This window comes from Mustela lutreola, chromosome 4 (genome assembly GCF_030435805.1).
Source record: "Mustela lutreola isolate mMusLut2 chromosome 4, mMusLut2.pri, whole genome shotgun sequence".
Lineage (NCBI taxonomy): Eukaryota > Metazoa > Chordata > Mammalia > Carnivora > Mustelidae > Mustela > Mustela lutreola.
The window spans coordinates 36,800,392-36,814,141 of record NC_081293.1 but is presented as its reverse complement, the minus strand read 5'-3'; the positions used below and the strand labels follow the sequence as shown (position 1 = coordinate 36,814,141).

The 13,750-nt window shown below is 46.1% G+C and overlaps 1 protein-coding gene across 6 annotated transcripts in view; it reads right to left on the bottom strand.

Annotated features, from left to right (window-relative positions):
• Positions 1-3,952, bottom strand: part of SLC16A12 (solute carrier family 16 member 12) — a 76,414-nt gene extending 72,462 nt beyond the window's left edge. Inside the window, exons 1-2 of one of the 6 annotated variants that reach the window (XM_059169513.1) lie at positions 3,387-3,942; positions 2,863-2,956 (exon numbers count right to left, since the gene is read on the bottom strand). The gene's annotated coding sequence lies outside the window, so the exon portion shown is untranslated. Of the gene's footprint in view, positions 1-2,862; positions 2,957-3,386 lie in introns of all 6 variants that reach the window. The other 5 variants (XM_059169515.1, XM_059169517.1, XM_059169518.1 and 2 more) reach the window with 5 other exon arrangements.
• Between the last annotated feature and the right edge of the window lie 9,798 nt (positions 3,953-13,750).

Here is a 13,750-nt window from a genome sequence, read left to right as displayed (position 1 = left end):
AAGTAAAGAAGGAGCACATTAAATAACTAATTTATTTAGGCATTTCCTACCTGGCTAGAGCAACTCAGCCCATTCATCAACATGGCGTCAAAGAAGAGGGAAAGGAGAGATGAGCTTAGGGATGAGCGACTGATGGGGAGAAGCAGAGGGCAACTGAAGAAAATCAACGAGTCCGGGTGCCTAGCAGCCATCAGAAATCATGACTCTCCTCCAAGGGCTTCACAGAGACCACTTTCAAATAGGACATTGTTAGATAATGACACTTCCTGATGTCCTTTGATGGAGAAGAAATTAAAAACAGACGGAAAATCTCTGTACCCCAAATCTCCCAACATCAAATGTGGATTTGGTTTTTCCCCAATTAAATTGTTATACCATACCACTTTAATGGGTGAGTTTTGAGATATCCTACAAAGGTCCTTATAAGCAAATAGCTTCCAAATTAGCGATTTTTAAAAGCAAACCAATAGGGTACTAAGGAATGCATAAACAACCCCAAAGTCTGCACTGAATACTTTTTTTGGCTGTATATGACTGAAAAACTGCCAAGTTCATTTTGATAAGCCTTTGTTAAAAACAATAAACATGCCTAAGCTTGCAAACCATGCCGTTTTGAAGAAAAAGCAGTTGAGGGAATTAGAAAATGCTTAAAACTGGAATGTCTGAAAAAAACCTTCCGTGGTAACGGATTTACCAAGAAGTCACAACACTGTGAAGCTTAGGAATATGGAGAGGAGTGGGGGACAAAATATAAAGTGAGAAAAAATGAAAGCAGAACACCATCTGCATATATAAGTAAGCAGCTACATCTTACCCACTGGTACCATTACAATAGCAACACGACCACGGGCACGCTAACGCTAGTGAGAAAAAGAACCCTCCCATGCTTCATTAAGTTTAATGTCACCCCAATGATGTCCCTGCACTAAAGGAAATATAATTTAAGGGACTCCGAATGAACATACATAAAATAACCTAATGTGGCACTTGCTCTTCGTGGGAGGATATCCTTTCAAAGAAGTCAAAGTAATTTATCTGAATTCCCTTCTTTGTTTCCAGTGATTATAAAATCAGCAGGATCAGGAGATTGGAAGGAAGAGAATCTGGAACATTTAAGTTCATTTCCCTACTTTAGGCAAAACCAAAATTCTTTTCTATCTGCCAAGCAAAATCCAGAAACATTCTAATGAATGAATTATAACTTGAGCTCCACAGGAATAAATCTTTTTGCTGCATTCACTGATGATCCCAAATGCCCAGAACAGCACCGGGCACACAGTAGTCACTGCAGAATACGGCAGGTAAATAAAAAGCTCTGTTAAAAATTGAGAAACGTAAAAAAGTATGCAATGCCTAAAATGCTAAAGAAGTCAGCTTAAAGTCCCTTTCTCAGCTCTGTTATAAGGTCATGGTGTTAATCACAACACACAAACGATCCTCATATAAACCCCTTTTCTCAAGTTGGTTCCGAAGTCATATGTTACACCTTTTACTCTAACCAATCATCACCAGAAGGAGCTGAGATTCCAGGGAGAGATGCAGGTAAATTTAGTCCACCTGCTTTGATTAGTTTTCTTTTCTGGATGTTCACCTAGGATGTATGTGAATATTCATCACTGTTCAAGAAGAAAGTAAATATTATTTAAATTTAAAGGTTTGTATTTTTTTAAATTGTACTACAGAAGTGGTTTGGCTAAATCAACCTCTCATTTATTTCAAAATTCCACCAGTTAAAATAAATAAATAAATAATAAGAATAAGAATATAATTATAGGTGATTCTAGTTTCATCATTTTTGTTCAAAATGCCTAGCAACAATATGCTTTGCCAGTGTCACCAAGTGGGAAGAAGAAGGCATGGACTGTGGTGTTGGCTCCATCACCAATGAACAATGTGAGTTTAGCCAATCTTTGCCAATGGGAATCCTGGCTTTCTGGCTTGCCAGGTGAAGGGTTTGAATAGATAATCTCTAAAAACCCTTTTCAATTTTTAAGATCCTGCCATTACATGACCAAATCCAGTCACTCAGTTACTATTCCTTATTTTCACCATTTATTTATTTAACAGACAGACATTGGGCACCTCAGGAGGGTCAGACACCCTCCACTTAGTTCGGCAGGACATTGGCTTAGTTGAGCAGGACATTGGTGGAGGGAGGGTGAGACAAATTGCAGGGTCCATTGATGACTTTATCTTTTTTCTTTCTTTTTTTAAGATTTTACTTATCTATTTGACAGAATGAGAGAGAGAGCAGAAGGGGAGTGGGAGAGGGTGAAGCAGGCTCCCCGCTGCTCAAGGAGCCGGATGCTGGGCTCCATCCCAGGACTCTGTGAACACGACCTGAGCTCAAATCAGACGCCCAATGTACGGAACCACCCAGGCCACCCCCCTCCCCTTGATGATTTTAAAAGCTAGTGATCTCAGAAATCCGTGGAGACAGTGTGTTTCTAAATTTGTCAGGCCTTGTCTTTCTTCCTGGGCTAAGCCGGCTGCAACTTCAGAGTACCGAGATCTCAGCAAAGAAGCAAACAGGATGGACGAATTAGAGTCCCATCAGAATGGAATGGTTTAACCGGTGTTCTGGTAGGTTCCATCTGACTCAACATTAAAAAAAAAAAAAAAAAAAAAGATGGTCAGAAAGCTGAACTGTGAAAACGGAAGGCTAACCAAATGGCCTCAGTACTTAATGGAATCATGCTTAGAATTTTGCTTGTCAACACTTGTCCCTGAGTTTGCACTACAGGGATCACACGGCCTTCCTTAAGGACAAGAAAGAGCTGAGAAATTAAGTTCAGTCAGTTGAGGGTTTTGAAGGCTAGTCGGTATGTTGTTAGTACACCGTACACGAGAAATAAATACTACCTGAGCAGAAGACGATTAAGAAAAAGGAGTGGGGGGAAGTCACTGGAAGCCCAATCCAGCAGAAAAGCAGTCTCTCTAACACCGGGAAATCTACCTTTGGAAAGCACAGGAGACGGAGATCAAAACCGCTTCCTTTCCAGCCACCTGCCCAGAAACAGCTGGAGCGCGGGCCCAACGCCGACAGGACGAGGGAGCACATGTCTGTCCCTCTAACCCAATCCCAGCATGCGCCCCGATGACCTGGACTGGGGAAGGGGTTCAGGCTCCGGGGACGCTGGGGCCGCGGGAGCCACTGAGCGCCCTCCGCCAGCTCCAACACGCCCAGCCCGAGGCCGCCCCGCCACGCTGCATGCCCCGGGTCCCCCCGAGCCCCCACGCCGCTGGGAAACGGGGAGAGAGCCAGCCGCTCGCAGGAGGCTGCGCCCCGGGCAGCCCCGCCCGGCCGGTGCCCGCGCCCCGCAGCCCGCTCCGGGCGCGCAGTACCCCCCTCTCCCGGCCCCCGCCCCGTCCCGCCGCGTCCTCACCTCGCGTGGACCGATGTACCCCGGGCGGCGGCGCGCGGACATGCCCCGCGGGCGCACCCACCCGGCCGACTCCCCGTGCCGTGGCCCCTTCCCGGGCCCCAGCCGCCGCGGTCCGCGCTTCCGAGGGGCGGGGAGCGCTCGGGGCGGAGGCGCCGGCGGGGCCGGGGGCCCGGCGGGCAGCGCGGGAGGAGGAGAGCGTCGCGGGGAAGCGCCCAGAGTGCGGCCTGCGAAACGCGCCGGCGGGTCCAACCCCGCCCCGCCAGCGCCGCCGTGGACTCTGCCGGGTGGGCGAAAGGGGTTTATCCCCGGGATCCGCTCGCCGGGCCGAGGCTTGGCGCGGGGGCGGAGGGACACCTCGCGGTTATGCAATGGGTCAGCCCGCTGGGTCCCCAGCCAGCTCGCCCCGGCACCGCCCTCGTCTCCACGGGGTCCGCCGTGACCCTTATCAGCCGCGCGCGCCCCTGACCGAGGCGAGCAGAGGCGGCCGGGCGTTCGCAAAAGAACTTTCCCCTGCAGGGTAGACGAGCAACGTCTGGAGAAGGAATTCAAGGACTCCCTTAGACGTAGCTGGCAGGGATGCCGCCGGCCGCGCTTCCCAGGTCACAGCGCACGACCCCGAGCCCCCGGAGTGTTAGTTAAAAGCGTTGTCTCTGGGAGTTAGCTGGACCTGGATTCAACGCTCCTGAAAAGCTTGTGACCTTGAGCAAGTTAAGTCCCTGGGCCTCAGTTTCTTCACCTGTGAAATGAGAATAATAATAGTCCGCTCAGGTGTTCGCCGAGAGGACACAATGAAGCGAAGTGCAGGCGCCGGGCATGTCACACGCCCCCGGTCGACGTAACTGCTGTTGATTGTATGGCGGCTCGTCCCCATTCCTCAAATGTTGCCTTAAAGGCGGCGGTTTCAATGACCTAGAGAGGCAGCTTCCCGGGTTTGCCCAGAAGCACCCCGCGTAAGGCAGATTCTAGGCTAACCTTCCTGTAAATCAGCCTGTCAGAAGCAGGTTCTCCGAATTGTCTGTCTGATTCCAGATTCTTGGGGTCTACACCCTTGCCATTCCGAGGTATCTTTGTCATGTGCAAGCTTGCTAGAAATGCGAAATCTGGGGCTCACCCCCCACCCCCCGGCACCTCTAAGTCACAATCTGTGTCTTAACAAGAATCCCTAGGTGATTTAGTCAGTGGTACATCAAAGTTTCGGTAAGAGTTGAATTTCTTGGAAAATCTTAAAAAGGGGCTTCAAAGCTACTGAGCAGTAGCCATATAATACTTTAGTCTATTTTTAAAAATAGACTAGGAAACCCTTCCTCATTTTACCCTCTGGCTGTTTTATTTCTTCTCCTTTCTCTAATCTCCTGCTCTTTATAAATCTGGATTTATGTCTTATTTTCATTGCAAAAACCTTTGGGTTGCAACTGAATAATGATTAGTAAATCTATGTCTAAAACACACATAAGAATTAGCAAATATGGCTTGTAAAATAATTCATTAGCATTGAAAACAGATTTCAAACAGATTTCTCAATCTAGAGCCTTGGAGAGCCCTGAATGCTGACCTGTGAAGGTCTTTAGGTTCAAGACTTGAATACTTTCACATTTCAGAACATTGTTTTGGGTGGCAAATAAGGTCCATTCTCTATTTAAATAATGTAGGACAACCAGTTTTTTTTAAAAAGTTTTGAGGTCACCTGTTTGGTTCAGTCGTTAAACATCTGCCTTTAGCTCAGGTCATGATCCCAGGGTCCTAGGATCAAGCCTCGAAGCCTGCTTCTTCCCTCTCCCACTCCCCCTGCTTGTATTCTCTCCCTGCCCCGCATCTCTCTCTGTCAAATAAATAAATTAAAATATCTTTTAAAAAATAAGTTTTGGAAAGAAAAAGTTTTTGAGAATAGAAACCTCACCTTCCTTCCATCTGACGGAAGTCATCACTCACAGAGAAGCTCTAGCAAAGCCCGAAGCATGCACTTTGTTTATTTCATTAAATGCTATGTGTTTGGGTTTTGTGTTTGGTTTTGATTCTTGGAATGTTCAGATTTAGTCTGCCTGATTGTAGCTCTGGCAGGATGATTTCTGTCTTGTGTGAGTGGGGTAATTGCAGATTGTTGATGAGGAGGAGGGTAAGGCTGCCTGACAGTGCCTGAGTTGGAAAGGTCAGTTCCATCTGCCCACCCAAGGCTGTTGAACAAGCTGATGGCTTGCAGATGGGCAGTGTGGACGTGGAGTAGGGGAAGATGGTCAGAGGAGAGGAATCTCCGTTCTCAGAGGCTGGGGGTTTGGAGGAGCTGGAAAGGGAAGGAAAAAGACCCTTCTGTTTGCCTTGGAATCCAACCAGGCAGGAAAGGAAAAAGACAACATTTCTCCTAAACAGTACTACCCCACAGAACACCCTCCATGGGTGGAAATGTTCTGCATTTGCGTGGTCCATATGGCTACGAAGTGTGGCTATTTACATTTATATTTTAATGAAAACTCAGGGTTTTTGTGTGCATTAGTGTTCAGTGTGCATTAGTGCTAGTCTGTTGGACCAACCAAGTTTCAATTGCTCCATCCCTGCGTGTGGCTGCTAGCTACCGTACCAGATGGCAGATAAGACGTTTTCTTCATCACACAAATTTTCGTTACAGTGGTGGCTTAGAAGCCAGGATTTTGATGAAAAAGGAAGCCCCAGTGTTCCAGCTTTTCCAAATCCTTGTCAGGACCTCAGCTGTCCTAAGGTGGGTGTAGGCATTGGTCATGAAACCGAAGTCACTGAGTCCTCGGGAGGGTCGGAATGGGCTCATCCATAATCATTCCAGGGAATGAATGTCATCCCTGCATAGAGTAAATGTGCAAAAAATCTGACCAGAATAAGCATTAACAGTTATTTTACTGTAAAGAAAAGTTGTCGGGGGGACATAGTCCTACAGTTACATCAGTATTAGTTAAATAGCCTTTTGCTGACATGGTTCAGCCGCTCTCCTCCCTCAGCAACCATTTATAGCTCTGCCCCGACTCCTCCCGTCCTCCCCCCTCCCTGCTCAGAGCTGGGCACCACCTGTACTGTTCTGGCCTGAGGCTCAGCATACTTGCTCAAATCCCTACCATTTGGGTCCAATAAATAGGAAGTGTGTTAACTAAAATCATATTGCACCATAGTTCAGGGGAATCAATTTTCAGTTGAAATTCTCAGAATTGTGACACCTTAGAGTACATTATGGAAGGAATTGTTTGTTCCTGTTATTTGGTCAAACAAGGGTATGTGGACTCAGCAGAGAGAAATGAGAACATTGGCTCCAGAGAAGTAATATTTGGGGTGTACACATCAGACTGGAAGCTACAGAAGCTGGGGAGCGGGGCCTGGGACTGACAATTTGAGGCTTTTGCCTAAATAGAAGTTGAAAGTTTATTTTCATGAGTAATAAAGATTCTCGGAATAACTACAAACATCATTTTAAAAGATTGTCTGCAGTCAGTTATACAAATCAGGGCAACACGCGGAACAGGAAGCAGGGAAATTCTTCCCGGCACTCCGAGAAACACGGATTTCTGAATGACCTTCTTCTCAAACTCCTATTTTTCTGGCTTCTTTAATAAAGTCACATCCTATGGGCTGCTTTGGGTTCCCACTTTCTTTATTGTCTTCCTTGGTTTCTTTTTCAGCACTTCTTTTCTTATGAACATTTTCTTAGAATTCAGCCCCTATTTTTCTGTTCTCTTTTCTTCACCCCTATCCTACACCCCTCCTGTCATGCCTGTGGCTAACACCTGTCTGAGAGGCAGTACTTTTCTGGTTCTGACCTCTCTCCAGGGCTTCTCGCCAGATCCCCACTAGACACTGTCATTTACCTTCTCCGTACCCCATTACTTCGAATGTTAACCTTTCAGGAACTGAAGTTATCAGTACACTCTGTAGTTAGCTCCCCTCCCATCCCAGACTTTCTATTTTCTCCTCTTTGATATCACTGCCTTGGTCTTTGGTGCTGAAATTCTCCCATCTCCTGTAACTTGAAACAATGGAATGATGTTAACCCCTTTTTCTTTTTCATGGAGTCGTGGTATAACTGAAAGGCATTGAATTTGGAATCAAAAGACCAGAGTAAAAAACTTCATCTTTGGAGCACGTGGGTGGCTCAGTGGGTTGAGCCTCTGCTTTCAGCTCAGGTCATAGTGTCAGGGTTCTGGGATTGAGCCCCACATTGGGCTCTCTGCTCAGCAGGGAGCCTGTTTCCTCCTCTCTCTCTACCTGCTTGTGATTTCTCTGTCAAATAAATAAATAAAATCTTAAAAAAAAAAAAAAAACAACTTCCATCTTTGTCAGTCCTTGGCAAGAGGAAATTAGGAAATTTCCTAACTCTCTTGAGCCTCATGTTTCTCATCTATAAAATTAGACCAACAGTACCTTTCAAAAAACACAGCTTGGGCAGCTACTTATCTCCGATTCTGTGCTAATTAGTTTAGACTCTCACCCTTCACACCCGTTAGATTTTGGACCTGATAATTCTTCATCGTGAGGATGCCTGTGCATGGTAGGATGTTCAACAACACCCCTGGTCTTTACCCATTAGATGCCAGCAGTAACCCTCTGGTCATGGCAATCCCAATTGCCTGCAGACACTGCCACAAGTCCCCTGGCCAGGGACAAAATCACCTCCTGTTAGCCACCCCTGGGTTAGAGGAATTTTGGGGGGAGCAGAAGGGCCTTCCTCTCTGGGTCTGTGAGGATTCCATGAGACTGATGGGCATTGAAGGCAGCCCGCACAGAGCCTGACCAGGTCAGCATCAGCAGAATATGGATATCTACTCACTCCTGAAGCTCTGTCAAGGGGAGGAATTTTCTGAAACTCACAGCTGAGAAACACTTTCAGAAAAAAAATTAATTTAGATTGTGTTCTTCTACATTATTATTCTATCCTAGCAGGTGCTGTTTGTGAGTTTAAGCAACAATAAGACACATTTCTTACATTAAATTTTCTTAATAGTTTTGTTCTCTCCCTATCTATTTTGACTGATCTCCAGACTCAGATTCCCTTACGCATAGCTCACTAGAATTACTAGACTTCTATTAGTCCAGTGTTTCCTTACTCCTGCCCATCTGGACAAAGAGCCTTCCTGATACTATTCATGCCCTACATTCTTTCTGCTGGAAACTCTGGTAGTTCCTGTTCCTCTTATTTACTCTCACTGAATGGAACTCCACTGTTGGTTGGCCATCCTTCTCTTCCATCCCGCCTTCCTGTCTATCCTTCATCATCACACCCCCCACCTGTCACTCTGCATCATAGTCTCCTTCTTGTTCTGTCAAGTCATCATGCACATTCCTGCCCCTTTGTTCTTTCACCCACACTTTTCCCCCATACCTGGACTTTGGCTTCTTCCCTCTCTCTCGGCTGCCTTTATAGTCTTGATAACATCCTTCAAGTCTCAATTCAAATCCCAACTTCTACTGATGCTCGTAACTTTCTTTGAAAGGCACCCCCAAAAAAGATAGATGAATGGAGGGAGGGAGAGACAGAGATGGAAAGTCAGTTGAAAAAGCAATGTAGCTGAATATTCACCTAGAATCTAGCAAGCAGCAGATGCATAATTTTTCAACTTTTTCTCTGTTTGAAAATTATCCTAATAAAAATAAATGAGATAAAATTACAAAAAAAAAAAAAAAGCCAAAACAAACATATAAAAGGCTTCCCATCTAACTCTAGCCCTACGTGATTAAGAATTTAGGCTCTGGTGTTAGGTAAACCTGGGTTCAAAGCCAGGTCCACCTCTTGCTGGCTGGATGACCTTGGGCAAGTTCCAGATCAGTGCAAAACTTCAGCTTCTTCACTTATGAAATGACAGAAGAACACCTTCCTTGTGGGACTGTTGCAAAGTTAAATGAGACATAGACTTCTCTCATGCCTAGCACAGGAGCTGACACACAGTCAGGACTTAATAAGTTGTTCCCAATAGGAAGATATGGAAATCACCTAAAATCTGTTGATGAGAATGGAAAAAGAAAATGTGGTATGTATTTCTAAAATGGAATATTATTCAGCCATAAAAAAGGAATAAGATCCTGTCATTTGGAACAACATGGATGAACCCAGAGGACATCATGCTATGTGAAATAAGGAAGACGCAGAAAGACGATTACTCTATGATCTCCCTTACAGATAGACTCTAGAACATTCAAACTCACAGAAACAGCAAATAGCATGGTGGTCGCCTTTATCAATGGTGGAAGAAATGGCTATAAACTTTTACTTATGAGTAAGCTCTGGGAATCCAATGTACCACTTAGTAACTATAGGTAATAGTGCTCTGTTATATACTGGAATTTGCTGAGTGAGTAGATCCTAAGTGTTCTTACCGCACACCAGAATGCTAACTGTGAGACATGATTAGTTTGCAGGAATCATTTCATAAAGTATGTATGTATCGTATCATCATGTTGTGCACATTACTTCAATTTTTCCAATCATACTTCAGTAAAGCTGGGGGAAAAATTAAAATACATGTTAGCTGAAAATAACAAACACTCCTCCCTTGAGGATGGGCCTAGCCCACAGACATCATGACCCACTCTTTCTTGCTCCCATGAGTAGTGTAAGGCCCTACTGATTTTTTTTTTTAAGATTTTATTTATTTATTTGACAGAGAGCGAGAGCACATGCAGGGGCAGCAGCAGGCCGAGGGAGAAGCAGTCTCCCTGCTAAGCAGGGAGCCCGATGCAGGACTCGATCCCAGGACCCAGGGATCATGACCTGAGCAGAAAGCAGACACATAACGGATAGAGCCACCCAGGCGCCCAAAGGCCCTACTGATTTTAATAACATCAAGCTTTGTTTCCCAGTGAATTTACCCAAAATCTTTCAAGTTATTGCTGAAACTTTTAAGTCATTTTTTTCCCCCAAAGGATGTGTTTGGTTTTAGCATTTTGGTTCTCCAAATAGAATTTAAATAAAGTTATTTAATGTCCATAATGTTTGCAGCGGGGATACCCTTCTTTCCCACCTCTGCATGGCTGGTGGGGGAGCAGGAGGGGTTTACCGAATTCCCTCAGGGCCCCGGGTCCTGTGTATCCGTTCATTCTTACAGTGACAATTTTCCAAGTGAGGGAAAGTGGCTCAGAGTTTTGGGGAGCAAGAATGTCTGTCCGCGTCTCAGTCCATCTAGCGGGACTGAGAATCAAATCGACATGAGACAGATTAACAAGAGAAGATCAAATGTACTAGGGTACTTATGGGGAATCCATACAGACATGGAAATTCTGAAGACAGTCAGATCTGATGTGGTATATTTGTCTTCCTGAACTAAGGAGAAGTGGTAGGGGTCTGGCACTTCAGAGACAAGGAATGCAGTTCACCGGGAAAGAAGAAGAAAAGCAGAGTTTTGGTGTGTAGATGTTTGCCCTGCCATATAGATGGTCATTTAGATAAAATTCACCTCTGCCAGATAACCCTTATTTGGGGAAAGACCCCCCCCCCCCAACTGACATTTTTCCATGCAGTTAGCTGAGGGGCAAAATTTCTCAAGCCAGCAGGTCTAGAATTGCCTGTAGCTCAAACTAATGTTCACACCGCAGCGGCTGGTCTGGGGCGGCCTGCCCGCAGCCCCTACACAGTGGTTACACGAATTGCCCAGTATTGTGCAACTAGGAAGCCGTGCTGGTCCGTAGAACCTGGTGTAAGTCTGGAGTAGCCGGGATACAAAAACAGCGGGCACCCTCTCCAGATGTTTCCATACCCTTTGTGATGTGAATTTTTATCTTCCCCATCCCTATTGTCCCACTCCTTGAATCGGGGCTAGTCTGGCCCTTGTTTTAGCCAGTAGGAAAGAGGAATAGCAGGGGACCATTTCTGAGTCTCTCTCTCTCTTTTAAAGATTTTATTTACTTATTTGAGAGAGAGAGAGAGAGAGAGAATGCGTTGGGACAGGGAAAGGGAAAGACTCCCCGCTGAGGAGGGAGCCCAATGTGGGACTCTATCCCAGGACCTTGAGATCATGACCAGAGCCCAAGGCAGCCACTCAACCAACTGAGCCACCCAGCTGCCCTGGGGCCATTTCTGAGTCTAACGGGGCCATACCTCTTTAATCAATCTCTCTCTCTCCCCCTCTCATTCTCTGAGCACTGCATGGCCACAAGAACAAGCCAGGGCTAGCCTGTGGGACGATAGGAGAACCCAGTTCTGCCACCTTAGCCAAGGCTCCAGACACCAGGAGAGCCAAGCCAAGATCACCAAAACTGGCTACCGTCCCCACAGCTGGCTTCAGGTGCACTAGTGAGCCCCCCAAGAACAGCTCAGATCAGCAGAACTGCCCAGCCAACCCACACACTCATACACAAAAATAAAGGTTTACCATCATAGCCACTGAGGTGTTGTGGTTGTTTGCCATGCATCATCATTTAACCAAGGAAGAATATAAATTCACAACACCGGCAGATCTCCTTTGCACCTGCCAATAGCATGAAGAGATATGTTTTTGCAAATGCCTCGATGAGGGAGCAGGAGGCTGGCTGAGGACAAAGCAAAAGCTGGCACTTTGCACCCCCTCTCCACCCGCTCCCCTCCCCTTGGTGGGTGACATTCCTCAGGCACCCCTGACTGCCATAAATGAGAAACAAATAGTTAACTTGCAGAGATCACAGTCCTGCAAGACAGAGTTTTGCTTGGTTTACAAATGTCCTAGAGATCTACAAAGAAGTTACCTTATCAATAGCACAAATTTCCAGAGGCAAATAACTCAGTTCCTCAGCCCTAAATAAAGTTAAATTTCTTCTAAACCCAAATCTCACTAACAAAAATGCTTGATAGCAGAAATGTGAATGGCTTGCCAAAAGAACTTTGATCAATCCCTCTGGTATCCCGGCACCTTATAGGCCCTCTTAGCATATGAAAACTCCGTTGAAACTTCCCTTCCCCTCACCTGCCCATGGGTCCTGTCCCCTGCTTAATAAACCACCATTTTGCACCAAAGATGTCTCAAGAATTCTTTTTTGGTCATGGGCTCCGGACCTCAGCCCACCGAACCTCACCTAGGTTCTAGAACATCATCACCTCTACTAGAAGTCTTTTCTCCCCCAGTTTTTATCATGCTATTTTGTTCTTTTCAAGTACTCACGGGGGAAAAAACATGTTGTGAGCAATATATTTGGAAAGAGTTTGCATTTAGTAGGTCAATGGAATGAGCAGCTAAATTGCAAACGGAACCGCAGTGGGTGTCTCTCCTTCACTTCTATCATCAGACGAACCCCGTGCAAACAAATCAACCAGCAGTTTTGAGTGTCTGGTCTGTATAGGCACTCTGCACAGTACCACAGTATTTTAAGATGTGGTTCCTGTCTTCCAGGAATTTACAATCTAATTGACACATAAGTAGCCGTGAAATGAGAGAAACTGGATAACAATAAATGATTTCAAGAACCCTGCACCACAACCTTGTGTCTCGAAAAGAAAGGAAGTCAGCCCTTGCTAGAACTCAGAAGTGGAAGGCTTGGCAGAGGACTGCCCAGGTGGGGGCTGACTTGACAGGTGGGGCTGGAACTCTTTCTGGGAGCCTTTCAATAAGCAGCTGGGAGGCCTGTCTCGGTAGGCTTAGCGGCAGGTAAAATACCAGCAAAGGGAAAGCGCAAGGTGTATTTGGCAGAGAGTAAATAAGTCCTTTTGATGAGAGCAGAGAAAATCAATAGGACAAAGTGCCTGATGAGATACAGAGTGGAAGGGGCGTGAGGAGTGTGTGTGTCTCCAGCCCGAGGATGGTGATCATTAACAGAGAAGTTAGGAGGGAGCCGCTGGTGAACTGTTCTGTGTTAGATGGCGGAACTGGAGGTGGGAGTGAAATGCCCAGCAGGCTGCTGGGAATTCAGGTCAGGGGCCAAGGGGGAAGGGCAGCGTTAGAGATCGGGCTTGAAAGCCTTCAGTGCAAGCAAGCGGAGATGAAACCAGAGCAGAAGGTCAAGGACTGGATCTCGGGGAATGTCGGCAATGTCTAGTGGGGGAGATAAGCAAGAGGTGCAGCTGCCCGCCCAGCAGGATGTCACAAGCGCCAGGGGAGTCAGAGAAGTGTGATAACCCCTTGGAGAAGGTCGGAGAAGGGACGGAGACACACACCAGCAGAGCGGAAACGTTCTCTTCCAAGAGGAGGAGTGATAATGGGACCACGCTGCTTTGGTTAAGTCATCTGGAGGGATGCGTGGTCCGGGCTGGATGTCTCACCTGCTAACAACAGAAACATAGTAGGGACTGATGACACTCGTTTGCAAAAACCGAAAACGAAACCACACAACAGAAAACGAAAGCCAGCCAGCTTTGTTTGGGGCTGATTTACCCTTTTTGACCCTCTGTGTTGATCTTCTTAATGGATTAATTAGCACGTTTCTGCTTCACCTTTATTCATTTTAATAAGTTC